Here is a 20,806-nt window from a genome sequence, read left to right on the forward strand (position 1 = left end):
TTCATTTCTTCAAGTGTTTGTTAAGCCCACTCACATGTGTGACGCACACTGAGAATTTATAGTATTTTGGGTTGGTGTGTGGTGAGGTGGGGGATAGAAGAGTGGTTTTGGTTGGAAAGTGACTTATAGCCTTTCTGTGATAGTACCACTAGACAGTGTGTTTAAAACATGAGATTAGAGTATTCATCCAGAAGAAAGTCTGCAAGTTTGGCATTTCAATGAAAGGTGGAGGAATGAAGGAAACGTATAGGACTCTATTTTTACGATCTAGGCGCAAAGTCTAAAGCGCATGGTGCAAAAACCTTAAGGGTATGTCCAAATCCACTTTTGCTATTTTAAAGATGAAAAAGGCTCTACGCTCTGGCGCATGGTCTAACAGGGTTGTGCTTAATCTCTTAATGAGTTATGGGTGTGTTTTGAGTCTCATCTCACATCCCCTTTAGAAGTCAGTTGCGTCGCGCCATGGCGCATTTGCGATTTACATTGCGAACGTTATAAGTGGAAGAGCTGAATGCTTTACTAGCAAAACAAACCATCCGCAGTGCGAGGATAAAGAACGAGACTCCTCCATTTGGCCTCTTTCTCTTTATATTACATTTACTCTACTCCTTTACATTCGTGGATAAGGAATTGGTGTTGTACGCACTCCACTGAAGATATCCATTAGCCTACACACTTAATTTTGTTTAAGTGCAAAACATTTTTTCAAAAGTATTCCTAAATTCAGTTCTAATTTCCAGCAAAAAATATTATTGTTTAATATTGTAATATTGTAATATTGTCAAAAAACTGAGTTATATCCGAACACACGTCCTGTTCTTATGCCCCATATAGTGAAGCATTTGTCTCCAATACCCAACAGATGGACAAATCTAAACCTTTTTAAAAACAAATATGAATATGCATATAATAAATAATACTGCTAATAATAATAACATTATACAAATGAAAATTGTCATGAATAAACTGAAAAAAAAAACCAGAGGAGAAGAAGGCATGGAGGCAGTGGTTTTTATTTTTATGTAGAAATAATAATTTTTGTAACATTTAAATACTTTAATTATTTTAATATCTAGATATTTGTGTATTGCTGTACATCCTGTGTGTATAAAGCAATGTGTACATATTTTGGACCTGCATAGGCACATAACTAACATGATCTGTACTGGACTTTAGACAAGCTTTCAGTTGGTCAGTGGCGCAGTCTTCAGTTCCTCAAAATAGCAACGTGCCAACAATGTGCCTTAACACACCTCCTGTTTAGACCGGAAAACCCATGAGTCTACAAAAGTGGCGCAAATGGATTTGCTATTTAAACAACATGGCACTGGTCTGAAAACAGCAACAAATCGTGTCAAACACATCTTGCGCCTTATTGCGCCGGTGTAAGATAGGGATCATACTTTAGGGCGTTTACTGTTGTACTGAAGTACACCCAAAGTGCGTCATAATCATATAAAGAAAAAGCTTTTCAGCTGCAAGTGCCAATTCAGTGGATGGGGATGATTGGGAAGTCATGATGCAGGGAATTTGGCCACGACACAGAGGTTATACCCCTACTCTTTGGAAGAAATACCATGAAATGTTAATGGCCACAGAGATTTAGAACCTACAGTATGTTTAACATGTCATCCAATAGACCATGCCTACTGACAAGTCCCAATCAGTATACCCCAAAACTCCTGCTATTGGTCAATCTGGAAAAACACATTTAAGACAACCACTTTCAATGCTTTGAAGGTGCCTATTACACTGTGTTCACTTTTTTAGGTAGATAAATCCATAAATGGAATATTTATACAAGTCAAAGCTTCTGGGTTAAACTGGGTCAAGATAATTTGGTTTGACAGGCATATTTTACCTTGAAGTTATTTAAAAAGCACAGAGTCTCTGGCTGTGGTTATATATCTAGAAATAGCATGCAAATGACAGTTGGAACTCTGACTGCGGCACCTACAGGAGCAGCAGAAGTACGCGCAGCTCCAGGAGATCATTAAAAAGCTGGATGAGGAGAAGAAGAGAGGAGACTCCCTGCTGTATGCCATGATACCCAAAGCAGTGGCGGACAGACTGCGAAAGGGAATCACAGCCCTGGAGACGTGCCAGGTACACACGTCGAAACATGCTATTTAAATAGATATTACTTGGTGTAGACTGACCAATGTGATTTGGGAAGAACTCGATCTCTAGAGAGTTAATGAAATGATTTTTTTTTCTGCAGTCCTGCTGTTTTTTTGAGAGCTGTTCTTGGTTTGTTCTCTCCCTCCAGGTGTTCCCAGACGTGACCATCCTGTTCAGTGATGTGGTGAAGTTTAATGAGATCTGTATTCACATCACCCCCATGCAGGTGGTGGACATGCTGAATGAGATCTACATCGTTTTCGACACACTCAGCGAGAAGCACTATGTTTATAAGGTAGTTGGTAACTCCATAAACGCAACTTGTACACTGATGCAAACAGAATTGCTCATCATGCATGTTCTGTGTCATAATGTTTTTCTAAAAACATCCTTTTTTACAAAGACCATACAGCAGTACCATTTCAGTTTTCTAGCTATAATAGTTTTTTTATTATTGATATATTAATTAATATTAGTTAATATTGTATACACAACTGTTTTAATTTTAAGTCTCTTACGCTGAAAAAAGCTGCACTCATTCATTAAAAAAACTGTAAAAAAAAAAAATCATTTCAATTTGTTTTCTATTTTAATTTACTGTAAAATGCAAGTTTTAAAAATACTTTGGCACTTTAATATTTTGGGGAAAATCTTGAAGGACACTCAAAAGTAGATTATTTTATATATATATATATATATATATATATATATATATATATATATATATATATATATATATATATATATATATATATATGTGTGTGTGTGTGTGTGTGTGTGTGTGTGTGTGTGTGTGTATATATATATATACACACACACACACACACACACACACACACACACACACACACACACACACACACATACATACATATATATATACGTATTTTTGTTTGTTTTAAGTATTTATTTATTTTTAATTTAATATATATTTTTTGGCCCTATAACACTTTACATTATTTTAGATATAACAGTATATAGTATATAAAAAATTTAACAACAGTGTATTATACTTTTGTCTTATTGTTTTCTGTCTTATTATTTTCATATTGTTGTTCCTTTGTTGCTTTGATTGCCTCTGTGTCCTCATTCTTATGTCACTTTGCATAACATAATCACCTAAATAAATAAATGCAAATATAAATATAAGTAATCTTACTCACTCAGGTAGAGACCATTAGGGATGCCTACATGGTGGTGGCAGGTGTGCCCAACAAAACCACATTCCACGTCCACCACATCTGCGACATGGCTCTAGACATGTTGAGCTCCATTGATCACCTAAAAGACCCTTCAACAGGGGACAACATCCAGATCCGTGTGGGTGGGTAAATCCAGACACACACAGAATCACAAAACACCTCCAACAACTATTTTATGTATTTGAAATGTACGCTACCACACAAAAGTTTGGCTTTTGTGAGATATTTGTAATATTTATTAAAGAAGAACCAGCGTTTATTTTATTTAAATTCTGAAATAGTGAAATATTATTACAATTTTAAATAACTGTTTTCTAATCGAATGTAATTTTAAAAATATAAATTATTATTACAATGTGATTGAATGCTGCATTATTCAGCATCATTGCTCCACTCAGTCACATGATGATCCTTAAGAAAACATTATAATATGCTGATTTTCTGGATTCTTATGATTTACTTCTCATTATTTCTCCTGTTTTGTGCCAACTGTGAAACTTTTGACTTTTTAGGATACGTTGATAAGAAGAATGGTCAACACTGTCAAAAATCTTTTACTTTACTTTAAAATGTGAAACTCTAAAATGTTTACAAAACTTAAATTGTTTATTTTTATAATTAATTTTATAAAACGTATTTTCATTTACTTAATAATTTTAAGGCAAAGGGTTTACTCTCTTTTTTTAAGTAAAGTCAACTAATTGCTTTTTACAGTAAAGCTAACAACAAATTAGGGGTGCAATGATTTCACTATTAATCACGATTTAATTCATAACGGTTAATTAATCGTAAACACAATACGCATGCACACTGGATTAAAGGCTGATTTTAACTATAGCCAAAGCTAATATCTAAGGGCCATTCACATATCACGTCTTTTTCACGCACAAGTTTGTTAAGTTTACATTAGACAAAGACCATTTTTTATTCATTCTTATTTATTCATTTATTCATTTATTCATTCATTGTCAGTTATTTTCAGTGTAAAATTATTACTTATGCTTAAATGCCAAAAACGTATTTCTCTTTTTTTTTAATCCAAACAGAAATGGACTTTTGTTTGTTTGTTTATTATTATTTTGTGCTGTATAAATTGGTTACTGAACAGCAATAAATACCATGTTTTCATGTGATTTACTAAACTAGTAATGTTTTGAAATTAATGAATTAATAATAAATGTGATAATCGTCATAACCATGAAACCGTGATTGTTCCTTCGACTATAATCGTACAACCAAAATCTATTATTGTTGCATCCCTACAGCAAATATTCAAAAGAATAATAAATGTCTGCATTTTCACTTAATGTGTCCTTGATGAATAAAATTAAATACATTGTAATGCTAGTTTTGAATAGTACTATATCACGGTTTCCACAAAAAATATGAAGCAGCCAAACAGTTTTCAACATAATAATAATAACGATTATTATTTATTGAGCAGAAGATTGTCACATCTGAATGATTTCTGAAGTATCATGTGACACTAAGTGAAGTTTCATAAACTAATTTCGAGAGGAGCACATGATATGACTGAGCATGGCTGGATTCTCATCTGTAATCAGTAGGATCCCTTCCACCCCATCTCCTCCTTTTCCTCCCTTTTCTAAGGGGAGGTCTTGGTATCTACTTGATCTTGGACCCCCTTTATATGCTTATTGACCAGATGGGAGCCTTGAGCTCAATTATCTCCGAGCTCAGGGTTCTCTCATGGGACAGCATTTTTAACCTGCTATTAGCGCCAAGTTTATCTAAGTGTGAACTCTTGAAAGAGTCTAAGATCAAGTATTGATGCTGACAATTCAGCTTTGAATCAAAGCAATTAATTATATATTAAATTGATTTCAGTAAGAAAACAGTTATATAAAACAACAACATTACAAAATTTTTCAGCTTTGACTATTTTTAACCAAACAAATGCAGTCTTGGTGAGGCATTTTAATAGGCTAAATAATAGGCTTCTTTTTAAAAAAAATTGGGGGAAAAAAATTTACCAATCCCAAACTTTTGCCTTGCAGTGTATATTCTTGCTAATCTAATTTCAACATCTCACAGACATTCACTCTGGTATGGTGGTGGCAGGTGTAGTGGGTCTGAAAATGCCCAGGTATTGTCTGTTTGGAGACACTGTGAACACGGCTTCTCGGATGGAGTCGATTGGTGTGGTGAGAAACTCTCTCATGCTGCACAGAACAGCCTCCAATAACCAAACAAAACCAGAGAATAATAATGAGTAATCTTTAATTTTACAGAAATACAGTTAATTAAAAAGCTAATTATACTCTTGGTGCAATTAGGGCATGCAAATCCACATCAGTCAGACCACCAAAGACCATCTGGAGCATGAGCCATACATCATCGAGGAGCGAGGAAAGATTTTTGTTAAGGTACTACAATACATAATTATCATCACCAGAACCATCATCACCGCAATTACTATTAACTGTGTTATGCATATTAAAAACCATTTGGCTTTTGACAACCGAGTGTGTGTGCAATTGAACAATTTACCAGTCCCTGTAGGATTTTTGGAGTCCAGTGGTTCTTGAGATCAAAAAAAGGAGAAAATGTGTGTATTTTCACAGCAAAACACAACACTGAAGCAAATAATGCCATTTTTAAAAATAGCTATTACAAAATCAGTCATTTTAGGTTGCGGATGTTTTAAAAAAAGTGTCTCCATAAAGGACTGATTTAGTTTTGGAGCTACAATTCAATTTAATTCATCTTTATTTCTATAGCGCTTTTACAATATAGATTGTGTCAAAGCAGCTACACTCACCTCACTTTATTAGGCACACACATGGCAGCAACTCAATGCATGACATGGTCAAGACAACCTGCTGCATCAGAATGGGGAAGAAATGTGATTTAAGTGACTTTGAATGTGGCATGGTCGTTGGTGTCAGTCGGGCTGGTCTGAGTATTTCAGAAACTGCTGATCTACTGTGATTTTCATGCACAACTATCTCTAGGGTTTACAGAGAATGGTCAGAAAAAGAGAAAATATCCAGTGAGCCGCAGTTCTATGAGGAACAAATGCCTTGTTGAGAGACAGAGGTCAGAGGAGAATGGCCAGACTGGTTCGAGCTGATAGAAACGCAACAGTAACTCAAGTAACCCCTCGTTACAACAGAGGTATGCAGAAAAACTGAATGCACATCACATCCAACCTTGAGGCAGATGAGCCACAGCAGCAGAAGACCACACCGGGTGCCACTCCTGTCAGCTAAGAACAGGAAACAGAGGCTATATTTCATACAGGCTTACCAAAATTGGAAATAAAAGATTGGAAAAACGTTGCCTGGTTTGATGAGTCTCGATTATTGCTGCGACATTCGGATGGTAGGGTCAACATTTAGCATCAACAACAAGAAAGCATGGATCCATCCTGCCTTGTATCAACGGTTCAGGCTAGTGATGGTGGTGTAATGATGTGGGGGATATTTTCTTGGCACATTTTGGGCCCATTAGTACCAATTGAGCATTGTGTTAACGCCACAGCCTACCTGAGTATTGTTGCAGACCATGTCCATCCCTTTAGGACGACAGTATACCCATCTTCTGATGGCTACTTCCAGCAGGATAACACGCCATGTCATAAAACGCAAATAATCTCAGACTGGTTTCTTGAACATGACAATGAGTTCACTGTAGTCAAATGGCCTCCACAGTCACCAGTTCTCAATCCATTACAGCACCTTTGGGATATGCTGTAACGGGAGATTTGCATCATGGATGTGCAACTGCATGAAGGATTAAGGCAATTCTGAAGGCAAAAGGGGGTCCTGAACTAGTTAGGTGTACCTTATAAACAGTGTTGTGCAAGTTACTTCCGAACTGTAATACATTACAGATTACTTATAACTGTGATTTAAAAGTAATCCCTTACCTTACAATATTACTGTCTCAAAATTGTAATATGTTACATTACTCTTATATTACTTTTTAGTTACTTTCACCAAAATAACTACAGAATTAGAACTTAACATTCTAAAATGACTAAATGCACTGCAGAGCATTTTACATCCAGTAGAAAGCGATATGATGTAGCAGAATGACGGTGACCTATCCAGGCTACTAACAATATAGTATATATTTAGCAACGTGAAGGCTCAAGACAATGCAAGAAAGGATAAGAGCCAGAATCACAAATGATCAAAGTCTGTTGAAAGTATGGTAAAGGTAAAGTGATTATCTGGCAATATCTGTGAATAGCTTGGCTATTTTCATATTAGACACAACAGGCCTATATGTAAACTCCAATGCCATGACCAGATGCATTTTTTTCTTAATCTTGCCATTATTCTATTCACTTTAAATTCAGGTTCACAACACAAAACTGTCATGCACAAAGTGAGCATGATGAACATAGCTTTCTCAATATAATGCTCGTGCACCGATTTCCTTTGCTGCTCACGTGCAAATTTTCTCATGCTCTCTCAAATATGCACTGCTCACGCACAATATTTCTTGTGCGCTCACAGTACACTACTCGCTCAGTGAGATTATATGCAGACTCACAATTTGTGTCTTGTGTTCCCTCTTCCTTTCATGCTTTTTGATATAATTTATATTTGTACACTATTTATTAACAATAACCAAATACTAAAATAGACTTACATATAATTTTTTTAATCTAATCCACTATAACCTTTTTTGTTGTTTGTTATATGATGAAATATTTCCAATTTCAAACACTTAAGACACAGAGAAAAAGAAGTTGAATGCAAGAATACATTTTAAAAAAAAACATTTATGAAACATCCAAAAGGTGCACCATACTAATCAAATAAAACAACATTTAAAACAAAAATATAACGAATGCAAGCAGAAATGTAACCGATAAAAATAGGGGAAAACTTGATGAGGTATTATAGCCTACTGAACTATTCACTCCTCAAATAAATCTCACTATCAATCCCATTTTATCATGGCAACTAAAATAAATTGAACACGTCTCTGTTGTCTTCCACATTGCTGATGAGATTGTGGAGGACATTTTCCCTGTCATGTACAGTGTTTTGAACAGTTCTACAGCAAAGTACTTCAATTAATCAGTTGTGCTAATACTAGTTTCTATGGTAACACAAGCGTAATGTAAACAAATTACCCAGTGCTGTAGTTTTTTTTTTTACAATATAGGGTATACTATACTACAATTCACCACACTTTACTGTAGTAAAGCTACACTTTGTATTTCATTTTATCAGTTCACTATTCTTAATACTACAGTTTGCTGAAGGATTCATTAACAAATTGTAAATAATACTAGCCTAAAACATAGGCAGTATATCTAACACTCAAAAACACAAGTATTTATTATAGAATTTATCATAACCTTTTAGTGTTTCGTGTATTGCTAATAAATACTGTAGCAATATATAAACCATATCAACATTCTTGGGATAACCAATTGAACAGGAGGATCTCTGGAGAGCAAAAGCACGAAAAGAAGAGAAAACATGAGGCACAAAATGTGAGTCTGCATCATCTGACGGAGCCAGAGCAGATCATTCGCACGTGAGCAGCCGTGTTTTGAGTGCGCGCGACTGCGAAAAAAAATTGCGGTCGAGTTGTCCACGAACAGAGAATTACATGAATGCGCTCTTGTAAAACTGCGCTTATGACTGTAGTCAGTGAAATAACGCCATATGCACATACGTCCATCTCGCGAATGTACTGTCTTCTGCTCTTTCTATTTTGCGCTCTTCCGCTGCACGTCAGGGCTTGACCTTACTGTGAACCGGGCTGAGCCAATAGTCTCGGACCTCGAGCTCAGAGGCTGAAATCATTCCGCGTTCAAAGTAAAAAGTTCCAATAGCCAGAGGGATATTAATGACAACACGCGCATATATTCACTAACCACGAACAGGAAAATAGAACTTACTTGCGGTATTTTTTATTTGGTAATGTCTTGCGGGGCGAAAAGTTTGTTGTAACGCACGCGTACTGAACATGTACCGAGTAAAATATTACTGAAAATGCATAAGTAATGCCTTACACTACTGCGTTACTGGAAAATGTAATACATTACTGTAATACATTACTTTTGTAACGCATTACTCCCAACACTGCTTATAAAGTGGCCAGTGAGTGTATATTGCAGTTCTGATTTAAAATGTAACCCTTATGGGCCCTTTAAAAAATTAGGATTCCAAGAGAAAGATTTGTCCAAAAAACGAAATCTAAAAGAAGATACAATCTTACAGTTACCGGCATCCAAACTCCAAAAAACAACACTGGAAACTCTCACTATGAGCATATAATGACACAAAGAATCCTCAAGTCGACAGTTTATACAAATATCTGTGTTGAAAATATGATGCTGCCATTTTCCTGCAATAATGTTTTGCCCCATGTATTTGGGTCTAAGTATGAGGTGAAAATAGTACTTTTGACCCCCTCAAAAACAATTAGTTACTCAATTAAATATGCATCCTTGACATTTAATATGATGGCTTTAATCACCATTTATGTTTATCTTCCTTCATTAAAAAAATCTTCTGAAATTTGTTGATTTGACACAGATGTCAAACTATCTTTTAAAAAGTCATTTATTCCATTTCCATTATGCAAACAATTTTCTGCCATCATTTTACATGATTCATTGGTTAATGTAAAATGTAAAAAAGTATTTATTTGATATACATTTACCTTTGCTGAAAGCTACTATAAGCTTGTTTGTTTCAAAAGTAATCATTTCTTTAAAAGCAAATAAAAAAAACATCTTGCCCAAAAAATAGATTCACTTGGTAACAATTTTCCCAAGTTGAGCCATCCAAAGTAAAACATACACAAGTCTATCTAAATATGTTCATATGATGTGAGTGTACTCAGTTTAAAGCTGATTTTTCCAAACGTGCTATTCATTGCTTTATGTAAAACTCCTCAAGTAAAAGATAAATGTTTGAGTGTGCCTTTATATGACTCATACCGCAAGCAAATAAAGTCTTAAAGAGCTGTGAAATCAACTCTAATCCCTCTTGATTAAGGGTAAAGGTTATATGAAGACGTACTGGCTGAAAGATAAGAAAGATCTGTCTTTTAAGACTCCAGCAGAGCTCAGATACAGCAATGAGCTGGACTCAGACGACAGAAGCTCAAATAGGTAAGATTTTGGAAAAAACATGCAGCAAAACACAACTAGGCATGGGCTGGTATAGAATTCGGATGGTATGATAACCTTGGATAAAAATATCAAGGATTCATGGTATTGTGATTACTGCTCTAAAATATGAATTCTTTTTAAATGTTTTTAAACTAAAACTTTTTCCCCTTGGAACACAATATATTTTATTTTGAGAAACATTTAAAATATTTTGGAGCAGTAAACATGTCAGACTGAATAATGAAAATGAATCATTGATTTTTGCTGGCTTCATTTGTTTTAAAAACACAGATTTCTTTACAATTTAAAACAGCATCTTTGGATATCTTTTCTGCTGGAGATACTGTTGTCCTAATAACACAAAAAACAGAAACTAAATAATCTTTTACCTTAGGAATGGTATAACAGTTTTTGCGGTTTTAAAACCTTGACTTTTCCAAACTGCGGTATACCTTGGAAACGATTATTGTCCCATGGCTAAACACAACAACTACATGATATACCCTGCTTACAAGACAAGAAGCCTGTTGCACAAAGCCAGTTTGGGTTTTTACCCAAAAAAAGTTTCTTTGGACTCAAAAATTCAGAATGATTTTGATTTCCCTGTTGGTTTCATCACCTTGGTAACTCATGCTATAAGGCTAACCTGCTCTGGAGCAGGTTTTAATCTGGTTTAGTTTCACAGACCCAAACTGGTCCGATCAGCTGTGAGTAAAGCGTCACTCCCAGCCCCTCCCATTCTCTTACAAATAAGTATTTTGTGCTAAAAGCAACTGAACTGAGTCAAAACTGTTGTTTTTCTTGCTAAAAATGAGTATATATTGTTGAATTTTAATCATTTCTATTTTATATTATATATTCATATACTTTCGAATAGTCAAATAATATATTACTAATGCCTTTAAATTAATTCTTACATTTCAATATTAACCTATAAAATAGCTCTATTTATAATTTATACATTATTTATAAAGCTTTAAAATTGGCTGTATTTTGAGCTGTTTGTGAACCTACATTATTACAATAAATAATTGTTTTTCAGTGATATAATAATATTTTGTTTAAATTGCCTTCTAAATCTTTTGCTGCATCAACACGGTTTTATTTCGGAATCGGTCTTGTACATTTGATGAATTTCAATCCATTTCTGATAATATCTCTTCATTTTCAGTGGTGCAAAGTAACAAATTACAGCTACTCGAATTGCTGTAATTGAGTAGTTTTTCTCAGGAATTGTAATTTACTAAGTAGTTTTTAAAAGGTGTACTTTTACTTTCCCTTGAGTACAGTGCTGTATCAGTACTTTTACTCTACTACTTTCCTTCAACCTGCAGTCACTATTTTTTTTCTTGTATATGGGCATTGGAAAAATCAGTTCTGCGATTCCTGTCCAATCAAATTGCACATAGAAGGTAAACTGCATCATAATGAACTACTTCAAGACATATAATCAAGATTAGAATTGCAGCAAACTGTTTGGAAGCATTAAAAGTGTCCAAATTGTCCATAATCTTTGCAGAGACTGTTTAGATGCATGTCATTGATGAGAAGATGACGGATGTTTACTGTATGATGACTGAAAATGCCTTAAACACACAGCAGACACAAGGCGTCAACATGACGTCAGATTGATGTTATACCCCAACATCAAGGAGATGTTGCATTTTGTTTAGAGATGAAATTCAGGTTTAGAACTCAACGTCAGGCCGACATCAATGTCCAACCTAAAATCAACAAATTATCAACGTCTAATGATGTTACAGTTTGAAGTTGTGTGGACGTTGTATTTGACGTCAATGTGACGTTGGTTTAAGATGTTGGCTTGACGTTGAATTTTGATAGCTTTCCAACACAACCTAAAATCAACCAAATATCAACGTCATTTGGCATCGTTATTGGACATCAAAATAACGTTGTCCTTAGACACTGGCTAGACTTGAATTTTGGTCAACTGACATCACAACCTAAATCTAACCTAATATTAACGTCTTATGACGTTGTGTACCTGCTGGGCAATAACTACATTAAATTGCACTACAAACTGTTGTGTTTACACACATCCACAAATGTAAATGCATTAGCTTTTAAAACGTAATACTCACTACTCTTGAGTACTTTTGTTTTGAAAGGTCTTTTTACTCATAATATTTACAACAGATACTGTAACTCTACTTGCACTACATTTTTAGGTAAGTAATGATACTTTTACTTGAGGATGATTTTTCAGTACTCTTTCCACCACCATTCATTTTTAACAGATTGGCTTTTTTGCAGCATGTCACGTTTTCATGTGCACAGTGTAACAGAGGCCAGCTAGTGAAGTGCTGTGCAGGTAAACCTCACTACTCTGACGACAGACACTAAAAGCTATGGTCTTTAGCCTCCTTGTTAGAGCAACCGACTCCCATACAAAGAGTCGCCGGTTCCATTCTAGCTCAGAGCAGGTTGGGTGGTGTAGGAGGTGTAGTTATTCACTTCCACTGGCTTAAACCCTGAATTAAAAGAGAACGATTATATTGCCATGAAACAAATTAACACGACACAAAATTACTCTGCAACCCAGAGTGTGTTCAACACGTTTGTGCAACCGGCCTCAAAATTGTTAACTGTGGACAAAATTTTAGCTGATGAAACTGGCAGGCAAGCATCATAGCAAGTTTTAAAAAGCCTAGTTTGCAAATAGCATAGCAATAAACAGAAAATGCAACTAAAATGCAGGTAACAGTGTCTTCTTATCATGGTGAGCCCCCATATATGGTGGCTAAACACAAAATATTCTCAGGAGTCTATAATAATTCACATATCTTCAGAAACATGATTAGTTGTGCTAGCAACACAAATGTGGTTTTGATTTCCAGGGAAGGGAAGAACTGTTATGAAGTGTACCTTCAGCCACAATTAAATCACTTATAAAGTGTTTGCCAAACGCATGAATGAGTTTAATTATAAACTTACCTGGCAGTTATTTCACCAGGCCCATAACCTTGCATCTTTCAGTCCACCATCCTCCAAATCATCCAAATATCATATCTGAAAAGTTTGTCTTTTCTATGGTTCCTTTCTTTTTCTTTTAGTTCCTCTTGCACCAACAGTAAACATTCCCCATCACACCTGAACACTTCAAATGAGGAGCAGGCTTGAGGGCAAATCCACTGCTGCAGATCTGCCCGCTGATGCTGTGCCAGCACTAGAGGGCGCTCCATGACTCAAACACATTTGCCAATGAATCCCAGGATAAAGAAAAGGTTAAAAAGACGAAGAGTAACAAAGGAGGGAAGGTAGAGAATGCTCCGGGTATGTGCAGGAACACCACGACCCCTGCTGGCGGCCAGGAGAATGCCGCACTGAGCTAACAACAAAAAGCTCAGTTTTAGGAGCCAGTGTTCACGATTACCAGTTAACCTCCCCATGCGAAGCACAGCATTGCAATCTGCTTGAATATCCGGCGTGGTGTTGGTAGAATATTGTTTATGAGTTTGTATGTTTACTGTTAGATCAGATCTGTTCTTGAATGGGCAGGCAGCAAGTACAGCTTAAATATGAAAAGTCTGGCTGTGGAACCTTGCTTTTAGATGTCACCGAATATAAGTATCATCATCTCAGTTTATATATTTAAATAAATGTTCCATAAAGTGGCCAAAGCTACAGTGTGAGGTTTAGTGTGTGCCAGAACAGAGGTCCCCTGCTGAAAAAATCCAGCTAACCGGCCTACTAGGCTGGTTGCTGGTTTTAGCTGGTTGACCAGCCTGGTTTTAGAGGGGTTTTGGCCATTTTCAGGCTGGTTTCCAGCTATTTCCAGCCTGGTCTTAGCTGGTCAGGCTGGGAGATGACCAGCTAAAACCAGCTCGACCAGCCTAGGCAGGCTGGGAGCCCAGCCAAGCAGCTATGTCCAGCTTAAACCAGGCTGGTCAGGCTGGTTTTAGCTGGATTAGCTGGTCATCTCCCAGCCTGACGAGCTAAGACCAGGCTGGAATAGCTGGAAACCAGCCTGAAAATGGCCAAAACCCCTCTAAAACCAGGCTGGTCAACAGCTAAAACCAGCCAACCAGCCTAGGCTGTTTAAGCTGGATTTTTCAGCAGGGGTGTCTGCTTTGTGATTGTTTTTGACTGCTGTCATTGTCTTCTGCTTATGTTATTTCTGGGTCATCCTTACTTGCACTGCTGACTTAGTCTTATAAGCAGTCTTGATTATATTAATAGTACACTCTAAAAATGCTTGGTTATTTCAATGCTATTTTTGGTGAAATGGACAAAGGCCAACTGGTGTTGTTATTATTATTCAATTGAAATGTAATGTAATGTAAATATGTCTATAACAAACACATATGTGTGCAAAAACATAAGTAAAAAATTACAAAGCTGTCAAATTAAAGTACCTGCAACAAAATATAACAGTATTCTATTTTATTTATATATTTTTATGTTATTTTATATTTTTTTTTTTTGTGAATGTTGTGAGATGGTGGCAAATATCAACTCTACTTTACCCTGCAACATCCGCATATATCTCAGAATATTCTTTTTGGCATATTACTTCCATTTAATGACTAATAAATATTGTTGGGAAAAGTTACTTTTGAAAGTAATGCATTACAATATTGAGTTACTTCCCAAAAAAGTAACTAGTTGCGTAACATTACTTAACATTACTATTTATTACCTTCTGAGTCTTGATCTCTTTCAGAACCCTGCTTTTTTTTTCTTTTTAACAGAGAAGCTCTGCAATAACAACACGTTGTATAACCTACACTTACATTTACGCACATCAAACACATAAAAAATTATATTAGGATAATGTTATCTGAGAACTTCCTGACCCCAGAGCTATTAATCTAGTGTATAGCTAGATTATTGAAAGTTTAAAGCAGTGTGTTTGCTACTTTTGTACTATTTGTCTTAAGTAAAATCACTGTCCATTGAGACAATACCCTTTTCTTTTTCTTTGATGCGTTCAAAATAATGAACACATTCTTTTAATGGCTGTGTGATTTATTCTGACTACTTTCATTTTAATTCAGCATTTTTTTAAAAGCTGATTAATTTAAATTAAAAAGTAACTCGCATTACATTTTCAAAAAAGTAACTCAAATATTATTACTTAATTTTTAAAAGTAATGCGATACTTTACTCATTACTTAAAGTAATATTACATAACTTACATGTAATGTGTTACCCCCCACACACTAATAAAGTGGAGTTTTTTAAGCACAAAACTGCTTCGTTTACTGTTGTAATCTGAGAATGTCCAAGCGCCACCTACTGTCTAAAAGTGAATTTACATTTTCATTGTTTACAGTCTGCCAGTTTTGATCAGACTAATGCAAAAATTGAACTTGGGTTTGTATATGAAATATCTGAAACACACACATTGTACTTTGCCTTTTATTTTGACTACTTTGCAATTTATTAACTAATGTTTGTCATCTGTGCACATATTTACATGTTTTCTGTTTAGACTGTACAATACATAAACACATTTTTAAAACAGCCTTAAAATGAGAGAACAAGATGCCATAGCAGTGAACGTACATTAAAATATACTAATTTATCTAGTCAATGACTGAGGAACAAATATATTGTATTCCTGCTGTTCCACTTACTCATTGAGAGTCAATTTATATATTTTTAATTATCTGCCATTTCCTTTTCACTTTTTTCAGTGTAGACCAGAACAAATGTACACTACCTGACAAAAGTCTTGTCGCCTATCCAAGTTGTAGGAACAACAAATAATAACTGGACTTCTAATTGATCATTTGGTATCAGAAGTGGCTTATGTGAAAGGCAATGGCCTCTAGACTATGCTTATTTTGCCAAAATAAAATATGATCATGCCTTGATTTTTAATTATTTAATGAGGACAGTCAGGTCTGATTTTGCTCCGACAAAAGTCTTGTCACTTAACAGAAATAATGTACAGTATAGAATATAAACTCATGGTGCAGTGGAAAAAGAATTAATACTGTGTATGACTCCCATGAGCTTGGATGACTGCATCTATACATCTCTGCATTGATTCAAATAACTTATTAATAAAGTCATCTGGAATGGCAAAGAAAGCGTTCTTGCAGGACTCTCAGAGTTCATCAAGATTCTTTGGATACATCTTCGATGCCTCCTCCTTCATCTTACCCCAGACATGCTCAATAATGTTCATGTCTGGTGACTGGGCTGGCCAATCCTGGAGTACCTTGATTTTCTTTGCTTTCAGGAACTTTGATGTGAAGGCTGAAGTATGAGAAGGAGTACTACCCTGCAGAATAATGTGCCCTAAATTGAACCTCATACAAGGCCTGGGTATCAGACAACAGTGTGTTTCTTTAAAGAATTTTAATAACATGTTACATGTTAAAATCGAGCTGTATTAAGTATTTTAGCACATTTGCATGTAGAGTCACAACATCTATAAGAATTTAGAGAAGTCAATTATAATACATGTACATAATTATAATCATTCAGTGAAAACAAATTTTGTTTTACATGTTGAATAACTGAGTGTAACAGTTTGGTAAGCACTGCATTATTACTGTAAAACATATTTTGCGTACATAAGACATCAGATAAACTCAAGAGACCTAAATAAGCCACAAACACACATACACAAATATAAACACTGAGACAGAGGACAAACCAGGAAACAAACCCTATTTAGAAAAAACGACATATGACATTCAACCTCTGCAATTCCTGTGCCAAAAATACATTGATACTGAAGAGTAAACAAGAAACAACAAAAAAAGTAACACAAATCTGAGCAGAAATGTGTTTCTATTTATCTGAATAGTTCAATTATTTCAACCAGATTGAAACAGTGAGATTATTTACATTATCACAAGTATCACAAGGTACATTAAATTCATAGCTAACTGGATATTCATAGCTTTATCTCTGAAACGCATTACGCACTTGCACACACAGCATGTCAGATATGATTGAGCGATAAAGAGGAAGCCATCAGGAAACCACTTAAGCGACACTTCCTGTCTGTTGGCTTGGAGACAAGCTTTTCTTACTTTGCCCGAACACAGTTAGCTTTGCAGAAAAACACAGATGTCATGTTTACACTTTTAAAATCACCCAACTGGAGAACAAAACTATGAGAACTTGAGATGTCAGGTGGTAGTGATGGATTTATTCAATGTTAGATATTGTTAACAACACTTCTGCATTGATTTCTCTGTGGTCCATGTGCATTAGGGCGTAAGTCCAGATGGTTCCAATTCAGATAGCAGACTGATAAGCACACATTTGTACTGTGGACAATGCTAATGCACAGACATTAGCCCTGAAGGGGGACTTTCTATTACACAGGACTAATTCATTGTGCAGCAATTTCTAATGCTATAGTGACTAAACAATGAACTTTAGCCAAGAGAAGAGCAAATAAGGTTGTTTTGGCTTAGGTCTACATCAGTGACAGGATTCAATTGTGGTGTTTGGAGGTTAGGACACTGAAATAAAATGAAATGTATCATAATCGACTGTCTATAAGAACAAAATCTGTTCCTAATATCATTTATGAATGGACAGTTGTGCATAAGGGGGTAAGAATACAACCCAATTCTTCACACTTGTAATTTTCTACTAATAACATGGGAATTTATTTTCCATCTCTGAATATTACAGGATTTTTAAACGAAACAAAAGCAAACAACATGCATTTAGGCTTCTAGAGAATCTAGAAAATCTATGTCAAACAATCAGAACTACGTTTAAAGCAGGGGGGGGGGGGATAAAACTAATGCTAGATAAAATAATAATGTCTAAATATATATAAAAGGTGGTGCAGCTGGGTCGCTGGTTCAAGCTCCAGCTGGGTAAGTTGGCATTTCTGTGTGGAGTTTGCATGTTCTCCTCAGTGCTCCGGTTTCCCCCAGAAGTCTAAAGACATGCGCTATAGGTGAATTGGGTAAGCTAAATTGTCCGTAGTGTGTGTGTGAATGAGTGTGTATGGATGTTTCCCAGTGATGGGTTGCAGCTGGATGGGCATCCGCTGCGTAAAACATATGCTGGGTAAGTTGGCGGTTCATTCCGCTGTGGGTGACCTCTGATTAATAAGGGACTAAGCTGAAAAGAAAATATATGTATATTAAAAAAAACTGGTCCTTGTTTTAATAAAATGAAGAGTTCAGATGCAAAAACCTTTAAATGACCTCTGAAATTTTCTTCTAAAATAAGCGTTTTACCAGGTTTTTTTTTTTTACTTTTATGGGAAAAATAAGTTATTTTCATGGTCTTTAAAGTGAAATATCTCAAAATAACATAGAATGCTGAGAAAAATCCTCATATTTCATAGAAATTTCAGACGGTACTTAGAGGTTTTTGCATGTAAACTCTTTAAATATCAACTGCTGACTCATAAATGTCACAAATAAGCTAATAAAATGCATATGTACACTACATGCATACACTTCAGATGTACAGTAGGTTAAGTAATGCGAGTCAGCGAAGTGTAATGCTTAATTCAGATCCCAATTTGCATGAAATCAATGAAATTTCTGTATGTTGCTATAGGTAAACAAAATTAACTGTCCCTGGTCATTGCAAAGCGAGAGTGTTATTCAGTTGAAAAACAAAACCATGCGTGGAAAAAAAAAGGGGAAACAGCTGATCAGTAGTCAAACACTCTAATGGGAAAACAAACAGAAGGAGACAGAGAAAGAAAGAAAGACTCTAATGGAAACAGAACAGAAAAAAGGGAGACATTGAAGACAGAGAAAGAAAAAAGAAAGAAAGAAGAAAGAAAGAAGAAAGAAAAAGAAAGAAAGAAAGAAAGAAAAAATAGAAAGAAAGAAAGAAGAAGAAAGAGAAAGAAAGAAGAAAGAAAGAATTACACGTAATATACTGTAATATTATTACACTGTAAAAAATTATATGGACAATTAGTCATGACATCATATGTTTTTATTTCATTGTAACTTATTGAACTACGTTAATTGTTACAACCTATTTTTTTAAGTTATGCGAGCTGTTTTAAGTCAGTTTAAAATAGTATAAGTTCAATGGAGTCATAAGGTTAATTAGATTCAGCTTAAAAAATTAAGGCAACCAGGATCTTTTTACAGTGTAGTAGTAGTTTTTTTTTTTGTTGTTCAACTCAAGTATAACAATCTTTAAAGTGCTGATGGAAATAACATGTACTGTAACTTGCTCCAAGTGAGTTCACTTCCTGGCGGGAAACTCTAGAAGGCATTGAGGCATGTAATTATTCTTCTCTCATTAAAATGTTTAGGATACACTAATACTAAAAAAAGGGAATCTGTTTAAGTTTCAAATTAAATACTAGCCTGTTGTCATTTACAGTTGAAATTAGAATGATTAAATCCCCTGAATTATTAGTGCCCTGTTTATTTGTTCCCCAATTTCTGTTTAACAGAGAGAAGATTTTTCAACACATTTCTAAACATAAAAGTTTTAATAATTCATTTCTAATAACTGATTTATTTTATCTTTGCCATGATGACAGTAAATATTTAAGGCTTAACTAAGTTAATTAGGTTATAGGCAGGTTTGGGTAATTAGGCAAGTTATTGTATAACGATGGTTTGTTCTGTAGACTATCAAAAACTATACAGCTTAAAGGGGCTAATGATATTGACCTAAAAAAACATTATCAGACATACTGTGAAAATTTCCTTGCTCTGTTAAACATCATTTGGAAAATTTTTAAAAAAGAAAAAAACTTTCAAAGGGGGGCTAACAATTCAACTGTAAAATCATTCATTTAAATAACAACTGGCCAGCACATTCAACTTTCCTCAGTCATGCTGAAGTGACAGCCTACACATGATTCTGCTTGGTGTTAAAGCCTTCTTCGATGGATTATTTTCACAATTTATGATAGCATAGCAGTAAAAATAGGACAAATTCGCTCATGTATGGGACAAATTCTGGACTTTGTCAGCGACCCCCTGGCTATACAGGGCTGTGAATAATGATGGTAATTTATTTTGTTTATTTATCTGACCAGAACCAGAAAATCAGAGCGCTAGATACATTCAGAATAGATTTTAAAGTATTACTACTTGTCTATTAAGTAAATTAGACTTGTCTATTAAGTAAATTAGAATCAAGTAAATTAGAAATTCCAAGAGTTCATTCAAAGCAGTGTGAATCGGCCTTCAGCTACGGTGCCCCCCGCTACTGCAATCAACTTCCAGAAATGATCAGATGTGCTCCAACATTAGGCACAATCAAATCAAGACTGAAAACACATCTGTTTAGCTGTGCTACGTCCAACAGACCGCACTATTGTGTCTTTCTTTTCTTTTTTATTCTTTTATAACCTGTTTTAACACATTTGAATCTATTTTAACTGTTTTAATCATGTTTATTCCCTTGTTTATTTTCATCATGTTTATGGGAAGCACTT

General features: G+C 35.1%; 1 pseudogene; it reads left to right on the forward strand.

The window, feature by feature from the left end:
• The window catches only part of LOC130243862 (soluble guanylate cyclase 88E-like), a 30,570-nt pseudogene extending 13,990 nt beyond the window's left edge, over window positions 1-16,580 (forward strand).
• The last annotated feature ends 4,226 nt before the right edge of the window (window positions 16,581-20,806 follow it).

This window comes from Danio aesculapii, chromosome 16, assembly GCF_903798145.1.
Source record: "Danio aesculapii chromosome 16, fDanAes4.1, whole genome shotgun sequence".
In the NCBI taxonomy this organism is placed as follows: domain Eukaryota; kingdom Metazoa; phylum Chordata; class Actinopteri; order Cypriniformes; family Danionidae; genus Danio; species Danio aesculapii.